Source organism: Musca domestica, unplaced genomic scaffold (genome assembly GCF_030504385.1).
Source record: "Musca domestica strain aabys unplaced genomic scaffold, Musca_domestica.polishedcontigs.V.1.1 6, whole genome shotgun sequence".
NCBI classification, from domain to species: Eukaryota; Metazoa; Arthropoda; class Insecta; order Diptera; family Muscidae; genus Musca; species Musca domestica.
Genome location: NW_026712363.1, coordinates 23,099,826 through 23,112,866, shown reverse-complemented (window position 1 = coordinate 23,112,866; position 13,041 = coordinate 23,099,826).

The following is a 13,041-nucleotide window of genomic DNA, read 5'->3' as shown; positions in this document are numbered from 1 at the left end:
CACAATTTTAAGGGGTTGAAATGGACCAAAAACTGAAAAAATGTCCTTATTTTGCAGTTGTTCTACAGGTCGCAATTATAGACCAATCAAAGCGGAAGTTAGCATGGGCTAGAGCTTAGGGCTGGGCAGAAGCCTTCCAATGGCCAATAGGCCACAACATTTGTGTTAAATGAAAGTCAAATTTTCCATTTAACCGCGAATATTTTTAATTCGGCGAAATAACAAATAGCGAAATATATACAATGTGTATATACAAAGGAAGGGGATGTTAGTTAGAATGCTTACATCTCAAGAATGGCTGAACCGATTTTGACAAATTTTGTCAATTCAGAATGCTCTCTTGACATAAACGTATGAAATCTAAAAAATCGCAGAAAAATATGCCAATAATGATGTTAATATAGATTTTGAAGTATTTTGTGACGTTTTTTTATTTTTTCATAATTTTTATCGCATGCGATTTTTTCAATTTTACTTTTAATATTTTGTAATATTTTTTCACCTTACAACACAGGTTGGGGATATTATATAAGTATTGCAAATATCTTCCAAATATTGTATTGCAACTATCTTTCACGAAAATTTTCACAAGGGTAGGGTTAGGCTCAGAAGGGCTAGGTCTATTGTTTTCAAAGATGTCCGCAATATATTAGGGGGTTGAAATGGACCAACAACTAAAAATTTTCCTGATTTTGCAGCCGTTATAAAGGTCACAGATAGAAACCAAAGGACACGAAATCTCGCACAAAGTTAGAGTTTAGGACAGCGGGTACAATGGACCACTAATTTTGTTTGAAAAAATACCAGCATTACTTACATGCGATATCCGAAATACACAAAAGGCGAACTTCTGGCATTTTTATGCTGATTTCATTGACGAATATAGCCAAATATCGTAGACAAGCAAATCATATAGATGGGTCTACATTTGAAGATACCGAGGGGCTTCTTGCCTTTGAAGATGATTGCAAAATATTTAGAGTTCAAATTAACCAAAAACAGAGATGTTTTTCCGATCACACAATTGAACCCAATCGACACGCCTGTGAAGAGAGTTAAGGACAGGGAAGAATTGTAGCATTTTGGATGACCATTGGATTATATTTAGCTGTAAAATGTACTACAACAACTAACAGCCCGACGGAGTGCATAAATGTTGGGTAAATGTCGCTAGTCAAAATCCTAATTTCAAAAGCGAAATCTTCCAATATGGATTTGGACATAAGGGGGCTTCTTACATATTGTAGTGTTGTAGGGTAGCCTTTGCTTACTTGTTTTTATATAGCTTCGATGTATATCTTCATCTGATTTAAGGTTATTGCTCGCCAAATATGTAGTATCAGCCCAAATTTAATAGATTCTTTCTCTCCAATGCTTTCAGAAAAAGACAGATATGATTATTTACATTTTTTTTACCTTTTTTGAGAAAGGTACAGAAAGGAGTGGACAGATTCTATGTTCATACTAGACATCAAGTTGTAAACTGACCATCTTCGAGCTCAACCTAATCTTGGTAAAAAATTGCAATGTGTCAAGTTTGGACCAATTCATGTTCTTCTTTATTTTTATAAACTACAATTTAGCCACATCGGGGAAAAATAAATAGTTGGGTATTTCTAAATTTTCCTTAACGAGTTACACTGGAATAAAATTTCACCAATTAAAAAAATAAATTAAAAAAAACTTACACCTTCCCCGGACCAATTGGCACGAAATGTGAACTTTAAGTGGACAATGTTGTCTAAAAACCTTTAAATGCTTTTGCTGATAACAATTGAGATTCCTTGTACAAATACAGACAAACACACATAGAGATAGAGAGAGTGTGAGAGAGAAGGAGAGTAAATAATTGCCAAAGTGGCTTTCTATTCTTACCGCAAATCACTCAACCGGGACTCAATATCGCACACACACACACATTCACAACCAAACTTCCAACTGTTCCTTTCTTGCCATGGCAATCTTTCTGTAGGTCACTTAACCACGTTGCTTCACAACAGCTCTTCTGCATTTTCCGTGCAAAAGCACTGACGGACATACGGACGGACGGACAACAATTTTAACAAATGAAGTGTTTAATGCTGTTAACAGCAAAGTTGAGGTTTTCCAGATAACTCAAGTGGGTTGCATTAAACAAATGGCTGCACAAATCACGTCACTTCACAACCATGCCACACGCACCAAGGTCCAACCAACCAACGAAGGCAGCCAGCCAGCGTGATGATGCGCCCTCCAAGCTGTGTGGAGGGGGAAAATCGAACAAGACCTACACATGGCGAGCGGTGGTCTGCTTACTTAACATGCAGTGGCAAGCAAAGGATTTTTTCGGGGTTAATTATCGGCTTGTATTGGCATGGATGCTATAGCCAGGACGTGATTGACGTGAAACAATGAAGATAGAAGACGTCCAAAACTCATTTAATTAATTCGTTGCCATAGATGGTAGAAGTACGAGTGGATAAAGACGGTGTAATTGTGCTGCACAGAGCACAGTCAACTATTGTTAGGGTTACAATGAGTGAAGAGGAAGTTTATACTGATACAGCCCATTTGACATTAAATCGATTGTGTTATCACGTGGGTTTGATGGGACGTGAAAAATTAGGAAAGAGATCAGGAATAGTGGCATATCAATTGAAATTCGAGTTCTTGCTAATGCTTTCCAACAACCAAAAAAATTCGAAATTTCGCGCTTTTAGTATTTTGAAAGATTTTACCTCATCGTTTAGCGGATAACCGATATTTCTAGGTACATCATCGGTTTTACACCCAAATTAAATTTCGGGACAAGTCGAGTTGATTCGCCGATGTCAGTCTATTGGTTCGTTTCTCAGTCTGTTTGTCTGGATATTTGTCTAGCTACCATTCTAGTCGGTGGGATCTCCCGACAGTGCCCAAAACGTTTTTACAACAGACTGAAATCAATTAATCCGCTTATGCTTCTCCCCAAAAAGGTAAAACATTTGAATAATCTAACTCCCATAAAAATGACATCAGTGTCAGATTTTCCTCAGGTGTCGCCCATCCCCACAAACATTCAAAAATCTCAAAAATTATAAATTGCAACAGGACCCACATATGTTTTCAAATTTTACATTGTGAAATATTTACATTAATTTTAGATCGGGTGCCATAACGAAAACTATGTAAAGAAAGTCTTCCGATTGAGCTTCGGAATATTTTCGTCGACGTTAGTTCATGGTCATATGAACCAAATGCAAATCACTAAAAGGTTGAAATTTTGCACTGATTTCCCAAAACAATAATGAGTTTCACATGTTTAATCGCTTGAAAAATCTCTAATACCATGTTTGGTAGGGACATGTTGATCCAAACTCTGAACATGAATATAATTTCCATCAAAATTGGTAAATTATTTTCAAGTAGTATACTCATTCTGATTTTTTCTTAACAAAAGGTTAAACTCTTGATAAATTTGGAAAATATGGTTTAATACTGACGAAGTTTCCAATCATGTCAAATTTAACACGTTTGTCAAACTATATTCAGTTGCTTAGACTATTCAAAGACTTTACAGTCAAGCATCGTGGATTTTTAATAATATTGTCAACAAATTCAGATTTCTAGGCAATATATAATTGAGCAATTACCGGCAATAGAAATAATAAAAAATCGTGACTTTTTATAACGTACACCACATAGTGTCCGTCCGTCCGTCTGTCCATGTATTCTTGTGAACACCACAAGGTGGTCAGGGTATTATGTCTTTGTGCATTTGTTTGTAACATGCAAAAGGATATGAGATAGACCCATAGTTCCTTTTGATGATCTGCATAGAATCACATTCTGAGTCGATTTATGCATGTCCGTCCGTCCGTCTGTCCATGTATTTTTGTAAACAAAGTACAGTTAGCATTTATTGCCCTATCCAGATGAAATTTTGCACAAATCATTTGTTTGGCCCAAGAACGAACTCTATTGAAATTGGAGATAATCGGTCAAAATTTAGATATAGCTCCCATATATATCTTTGTCCGATTTGCTACTTATTGTGCACCAAACGTGTAATATCAGTCCGAATAGTATGGAATTTTGCACTTACGATCACATTGGACCTGGAAATAAATATGCCAAATTTGATCGAAATCGGTTCAGATATAGCTATAGCTCCCATATCTATTGTTCATCCGATTTGTTAGTTTTGTTCTCCGCAGGCGTAATACGCACTCTGTAACAAAAATATTTGGGGAAATATATCAAATACAGGTCAGAAATATATTTGCTAAATTTTATCGAGATCGGTTCAGATTTGGATATAGCTCCCATATATAACTTCATCCGATTTACATTTTATTGTACACCAAATGTTTAATTTTTGGCAAATAGGATGGAATTTGGCACATACGACCGAATTGAGTTTAGAAGCTAGTATGTAAAATTTGGTGAAGATTGGTTCAGATAAAGCTATAGATCCCATAAATACTCTTTATCCGATTTGATATATTTCTTACCCACAGCTGTAATATGCACTCCGTAACAACGATTTACAGGGAAATATATCAAATACAGCTCAGAAATATCTTTGCCAAATTTTATCGAGACCGATTCCGATTTGGATATAGCTCCCATATATATCTTTATCCGATTTCAAATGAATTGTGCACCAAATGATAAGACATAAATGCTTCGGCATATTCAGTCCTTTGAACTTTAAATTAAAATCATAGCGTGTATGAACTTTTAATTGTTATGCGGAGCTCTACTAAATTAACAAAGTGGTGTAGGGTATCATAAAGTCGGCCCTGCCTGACTTTAAGACTTTCTTTACTGGTTTAACTTTCTAAATTGTTTCTATTTAATTTCTTTGAGGGTAGCTTGAAAAGGATAGAAAACTGTCAGCCTTCTAGATTCACACAAATAAACCCTATTTGTTCTTTCTTTTTTTGACAATAGCAACCACCAAGCAACTTCACCCTTTCCTTGAAGAAAAGCAAATGAATGCTGTCACATTTTGATTACACACATTTTCAGATCATTTCCAAACGACTATTAAATTAAAATTTTGCAAGAGTTCACCGGAAAAAGTTTTACTTCAAGATTTTCCACACATTTTTTTTTTCTTTGGTCAGCATATATTTGCCAAAGCGAAAATGACAAAACGTAAATATGGGTTAGCATTCAAAACTTTGTATTCCAGCCTTCAGCAAACAATTTCATATATCTGTCATTTCTTACAGAACCTGTTTCCTTTTGAGATTTTCGTATTTGATTTGTGTTGTGTTTTAACTGGAAGTGATGGTAGGGAGAAGGGGGTGTTTGTGACAGAGGAAAACCAAATGAAAAAATACCAAAACAAAACTCTTTGATTGACATAATACGAAATGTCATCGTCGTCATCATCATCGTTAGTCCAGTGGTTGTTATTGTTATTTAGTTCCTGTGGTTTACTCTCTCTCTCTCGTTTGGGAATTCTCAGAAGAAAAATAAAAACAAAAGTCATTTCCCAAAAAAAAAAAAAAGTAAACAAGAAATGTATCGAAGCCGCAAAGGGAAAACAAAAAATGTGAAGCTACCAAAGTTAAAGGAATTTAAAAAAAAGAAGACTTAAAAGAAAAATCGTAAACTTAAATAAAAAGGACTCAAGAGTTTACTGCCAAACAAAGTTTAAAGGATACTTTGTTACTTCCGTTTCCCCTTTGCCCTGGTAAAAAAGAAACTATCAGCATCACTTTATTTGTTGTCAAAATTAGTTTTTCTTCTTTGCCCTATTTTCTCGTGTTTTTTTTCTCCCTCTCTCTCTGCAAGAGTTCCAGCAAAATTACTTGTATAGCTGCAGTAAATTGTTTTTATTTACGCTGCAATATATTTTTTTCGTCTTCCTCTATTTTAGTGTCCTTAACACCTGTTTTAAGGAGAAAATTTATGGCTTTATTTTCATGTATGAAACCAGCGCTACAAAAGAAAAAAATTGCATCACATAATATTACAAAAGTAATAGCTATCTTTCGAGGTTATTTATTCACTTTGCAGTATTTCGATAGAGGGGGCTTTTTTGGGAAAGAAGAAAAATAAATGTGTTATTCTGAAATTTAGGATGATAATATCTGCCAGCAATAAGGAAGTGTGAGAAAATCATCCAATGGGGGTAACGAGTGTATATTGCATTCGTTCTTTTTATGCCCTCCACCATAGTATGGAGGGTATATTAAGTCTGTTATTCAGTTTCTAACACCATTTTATATTTAGACATTTACATAATTTTTACATTATTTTTTTATTGAATGAAAGCAAAAAATGTCGGAAATAGCATCAACTTTTAGAATAAGTTTAAATTTGTTCGAATTGATCACCTTTGGTACGAATTATGGCCCTCAAACGGACTATGAAACCGTCACAGGTTGCCCGAATGCTACTCTGCGGTATTTTGGTCCATTCCCGGCGAAGCGCATGTTTGAAGTGATCGACACTTTGGTATTTTTTAGTGCCAACCTTGCTTTCCAAAATACTCCAGACGCAATAGTCCAACGAATTGGTATCTGGAGGTTTTGGTGGTCATTGTGGGCTAGAAGTAAATCGAGGAACCTCATTTTGTAACCATTCTTGGGAGTGTGCTGTTGGCGATGGTGCTGAGTCCTCTTGCAATGTCCAAGGTCTGCGGCCAAAATATTTACGTGCCCAAGGCTTTATTACACCCTCCAGAATATTTTCGCGATAATATTTGGCATTTATTCTGATGCCAAGGTCGATTAATACGAGCGATTATCGGCTGTTATGGCGGCCCACAACATCACCATGGCCGGCGCTTGAGTTCTGGTGGCCAACCGAAGGTGCACATTTCCATCTGACCTCTTTGGCATGTAAACACGATCATTTTGTTTGTTTACAAACTTCTAGACAACGAATGTTTTCTCGTCGGAGGAAACCAAATTCCGCAATTCACCACTTTCGCCCAAGCGAGGCAATTCTTAACTCTTCTGAGTTTATTTTCTTCCTGTTGCTGTGTCAATTCTTGCACTTTTTGGAATTTCAATGGCTTTACCCCAAGTTAATTTTTTCAATATTTTCCGAATGGAATATTGCGTTATGTTCAGCTCAGGAGACATTTTTCGGCCACTGCGACGCGGGTTTCGAACAAGTCGCTTCGTTACTTTTTGCATCGTTTTTGCTGATGTTGCTGTTTTTCCCGTTCACTTCCTTGACGTCGGGCTACGCTACCAGTATTACGGTAACGAGCGATGGTACGAGAAACTAAAGATTTATTCACAGTGAGATGCTGGAGTGCTCTAACGAAAGCCACTTGTGGTTTTCCAGCCAAATATAAAGAAATCGCACTACCACGCTTGCATTTCATCACGAATAACTTTTTTCCTGAAAAATTCTCACCAAAATGCTTTTGTACGCTTGTAAACAATATAATGAGCTGTCACTTGAATAATTCTAACAACTGTCGGACGGGCGGCTTAGAAATGACAGCAGTCTGAAGTTTGTTGCATTTTTTCATCTCACCCTGTATTCTTGATCACCATAAAATCCTATGTCGATTTAACGATATCCGGATATCTGTCCATCTGTGGAAATCACTCTAACTTCCGAACAAATTGAAACAGGTTAATAAAATTTTACTCAAATGTGTAGTATGTCTGCAGGACTTTTGGTATTGAAACGCGTCTTGAAACCACGTTTTCATATAGCCCCCATATAACGGTAACTCCTTATATTCGATGTTTTGATGATTTCAGTGAATTTTCTTCACCGTAATTGTTTAAATTTTCGTATTTGAAATTGCTAATCGGTACTACAGTTTATGACGGTCCAGGTATTCGTATAGCCCCTAAATATAGGTACCTCCCTATATTCGGTATTTTTGATGATTTGGGCTACATTATTCCCCAGGATTCTTTCATATTTCGTAAGGGTATTGTGTCTTTGTGCATTTGTTTGTAACATGGATAGGGAAGCTATATAGACCCATACTTATTTTATGGATCTTTATAGAATCACATTCTGAATCGATTTATGACTGTAAGTCTGTTGGTCCATGTATTTTTGTGAACAAATTGCAGGGCGCATTTATTATCCGACTGTGATGAAATTACCCACACAATAAATGTTTGGTCCAAGAAGGAACCCTTTTGAAATTGGTAGGAAACAGAACAGATTTATATATACCTCCCATATAAACCGATTCGAGCGATTTCGGGTTAATTGTGCACCAAATGGACAATATGAGTCCCAATGACCTGAATTTTTGTACATCCCACCGAATTTAGTCTAGACGCAGGTACAAAAAATTTGGAGAAAATCAGTTGAGATATAGCTAAAGCTCCCATATATATGTCTCATCCGATTTGGTGTTTTAAGTCCCTCGCATACGCAATATGCACTCCAGGAGAAAGATATTTGTTACCGAACTTCAGATACAGTTCGGAAATACCTCTGTTAAATTTGAACGAGATCGGCTCAAATTTGGATAGAGCACCCATATATATCTCTATCCCATAGCACGTTTATTCTGGACCAAATGGCTAATATCAAAATATTTCATTTTATGCAGAAACTGTCAAAATAATATATATTCTTGTCGAAATTTTACTATAAATTTCATAGAAAAGATCTAGATTAAATTTCAATGTAAGTCTCGGAACAAACGAAGTTTGTATTTTCAAAATATAACATAATTTTAAGTTAATTAAAATTTTTCTTTAAATTCGCCAAAAAAAAAAAAAACTTGTTTGCAGTGATTTTACGAATTCGCTGCAAATTGTCTTATAAGTTCAATGTCCAATAGCAAGTAAAAATTAAAAAAAAACTGATATCATTAGGTTTGTAGATCAAAACTCAACTGAGATCTCTGTTCTATGCTTTAATATGGCATTGACCAAGGCCTATTTTATAAGGTGGCACATCATGCGAATTCACTTCAAACCCTCTCTTATTTAATTTTCCAAATTTATATTTGCTGGACATGAAGCCATATTGATCTCAAATGTTAAATGAAGCAAGGAAAACAGTTAAGGTCGACTAGAGCGATTTTTTTCTCCAGATTAACTTTTAAAACAAAAAAGAAGTAAAAAAACTGTAAGTTCGGCCTTTTGGGTTTATATGACGACGTGGACCTTCTTAGGCAACTTTTGCCATTACAATATTCAAATTCGAAACTTGAAAAAAATTCGGTGCATAATGTAGCTAAAATCATCAATTTACCGAATATAGGGAGGTACTGTTATATGGGAGCTATACGAAAAAGTGGACCTGCACTGACAATTTTATGTCTTTAACTGTAGCATCCATTGCGAAATACCAAATTTGAAACAATTCTGGTGAATAATGTCGCTAAGATCATCAAAATTCCGAATATCGGGAGTTACGGTTATATGGGGGCTTTACGAAGACCTGAAGCTGTACAGACAATTTTCTGTCACAGGCTGTATTGTTCATTAGAACTTCAAATACCAAATTTGAAACAATTCTGGTTAATAATGTCGCTAAAATAATCAAAGTACCGAATATTGGGAGGTACCGTTATATTGGGCCCATAGGAAGGCGTGGACCTGCACAGACAATTTTCTATCTTAGGCATTAGCATCTATTACGAACTTCAAATACCGAATTTCACACAATTCTGGTGAATAATGTCGCTGAAATAATCAAGGTACCGAATATTGGGAGGTACCGTTATATTGGGCCCATAGGAAGACGTGGACCTGCACAGACAATTTTCTCTCTTAGGCTGTAGCATCCATTACGAACTTCAAATACCAAATTTGAAACAATATCCTTCCCATGGTGGAGGATATAAAATCTGGTAAAAATTCTGTTACTTCATATCAAAAAAATCAGGAGTACTGTAATAATGGGGATATAGGAAAAATGTGGACCATATGGTAATTTGCTGACAGAGGGCTCTATCAAAATCAAAAAGTTTGGCTCTCCCACCTGAAGTATAATTTTACTACATTTCTACTTATTGGGTTGTTTGTCCCTCAAAATTCATTTTTATTCAAATGACTTAAAGGCTATTATTTAAAAATCCTGAACACAGGCATCATCAGTATTTAGGTGTACTTGCATTTTCCACAGACATTGCATGCATATGTTTGTGTGTATATGGGTGTTCGTCACAAACAAGGAAATAGCTTTACGCTTCCCCTAACACAGACAGCATATCCTTTTGACTTGTTGTTGTTGTTGCTTCTATTTTGTTGCTATCCCTATCCCCATTCTCGTAGAGAGAGAAAAAAAAACCAAACATGAACAAATGTCGTTGAGTGGATACTCGGCTATAGAGGCGTCAAAGGAACAATTTCTACCTTTATTCAGGACTAACGAAGCATGAAATGTTGTTGAGAATGAATGTAAGGATAATGATGAGAATAACGATGATGCTGCTGCTGGTGATGGAGGTGATGGTAGCAGTGGAAGGAGTTAGTTAAGGGCTTGTTAAAACCTTTTGTTTGCTTTAAGTAAAAAAAACTAACTACATGGGGCCATAAACTGCACTTACACCAAAGACTTGAATTTAAACCAGGCGAACAATGAAAAATTATTATGAAGTAGAAATTAGCACAGCTTATAACTTTGCAAATAACTTATTATTATATTGTAAATATAATTCTACAAAATAAATCCCCCGTCGACTAGACACCCAAAACTACTCTACAAAACCATCGAAATTTGTTTAAACAAACATTAATCAAGTCCTTGCAAGAGTCAAATTTCAAATTCAATATTATTAAGTAAATCCAATTTGAAATGCCAGCAGACTATGAATTTCGAGTATCACCGACACGTGTTTTGGGGGTCATGACCAGCGCTGCTAATCCCCAAAGTATGATATATGAATTTACTTTGCGGTCAGCATCCTCTCCTCAGCTGTGCTGCTCACTGAGTGACTCTGTTAAACATTATTGTAGGAAAATAAATCATGGTTTTTCATTGCAATAACAACGCAGAGTTCAAGGATATTTTCCTTTGGTCTATCATGATGAATACTGAGCAGAAAGAGTAAAAGTCATGATTTATTTAAGATATGCTGGTGTAATAAATCTAAGAGAAAATCCTCAAAAAATGAAGACAAAATATGATTGTTAAAGCATTAACATTGAGGGGAATAGGAAATGAAGGTACGAACAGAATTTCTGTTCAAAATAGATATTAGCAAACATCATAATTTTTTTTTGCCGACAGATATATACCCTAAGCTTATGTCTGATAATAACATATACAGGGCTGCCCATATTCGACGGACCCATGTTTTTTTTTTAAAAAATCAAAGAAAAAAAAAAAAAAAAATTGGCGATTGGCAATGTTAATCATTTAATTTGTTCCAAGTAGATTTCTTTACATCAATTTTTGAATATGATATCTCTCAAATGGCCGCCTCTGGCGTTGATGACGTATTGTGCTATTTTTGCTGCATTTTCCATCGTTTTTCCCAACATTTCGGCCGGAATAGCCGCTATTTCTTCACGAATGTTGTCCTTGAGCTCTTCTACGGTCCTTGGCTTGTTAACGTAAACCTTTGACTTCAAATATCCCCACAAGAAGAAGTCAGGCGGCGTCAAATCGGGCGAACGCGGTGGTCAGTCCAAATCAACACTTTTCGACATCAAACGGCCCGGAAACAAATTCGTCAGAAAATCGATTGTTATGCGATTGTGTGCGGTGGAGCGCCGTTTTGTTGAAACCAGAACTGCCTCATACGCTTTCGACGAATAATTGGCATCACAAAATTGGTCATCATGTCACGATAACGCTCCTGATTGAAGGTAACAGCATGGCCATTTTCATTTTGGAAGAAAAACGGCCCAATGACCGTTTTCGCACTAACGCCGCACCAAACTGTGATTTTTTCGTCATGAAAAATCTACTGAGGATTTTCAGTGGCGTAAATACGGCAATTTTGCTTATTTACGGTCCCACTCAATATGAAGTGGGCTTCATCGGACATGATAATTTTGTTCCAAAATTGCTCGTCATCTTCGGCCATTTCGATGACTCTTTGGGCCCATTCCAATCGACGAGTCTTGTCCGCAGGCAACATTCTTTGCGTCAATTGAATTTTGTACGGGAGCAAATGCGAATCAATGCGAATAATCCGTTGTAAAGTGGAACGAGCCATGCCTAACTGCTGAGAACGGAGTTTTTGGGATGTTCTTGGGGACCTCTCAACACTGGCTCGTACGGCAGCGATATTCTCGGCCGATCACCTTGGTCGACTTTTATATGGCCTCTTCGGATTAGAAAGAGCCTTACCAGTCGAAAGTTTTTCGTATAAACGCTTAATGGTGTTCTTGGAAGGCGCACTTCTCACATTTTTTAATGTTTTAAAAGCACGTTGAGTTTTCACAATTGACTTCTTCTGTTGAATGTAAATTTCAACTATTTCAGAGCGCTCGCGTGGCGTGTATTGGTTCATGGTAAAAATCTGCTTGGACTGACGCTTCAAACGCGGTATGTCATTAAGCGATGTGACATCTCTGTCAAAAGTTATGGCGTTGCCAGATGGGTCCGTCGAATATGGGCAACCCTGTATTATTCATTGAAATGGTATAAAAGGAGTGGACCAATATTTTCTATTCCGCATATGACCAAAATCTTATATAATTATTGTGACGTGTTAGTTTTGGCCTAGATCGACTAATTCCCCCTTTATTTGAAATAGTTATAAATATTTAGTGGAAAATATTGACATTTTGTGGAGGATGTAGGAGAAATAGTGGATGTATTAACAAGTAACTAGTAAAAAAGCAGTATGTTCGGCCGGGCCGAACTTTGAATACCCTACACCATTTGGAACGAATTAGAAAATTTAAAAAAAAAAAAAACTATTGAAAATTTTGTTAAAATCTTTAAAATATATACGATATTGTGGACCTATATAGACAAATCTATGTCTGGGGGTAAAGTGCTCACAAAGAACTCCTTGTGTGGATTTTCAGATAATTCCATTGGGAAATGTGACTAAAATCGTCCAAATCCCGAATATCGGGGGTACCATTATATGGGGGATATACGATATCGTTAACCTATATAGAGAACTCTATGTCAGGGGTGAAGTGCTCACAACGAACCCCTTGG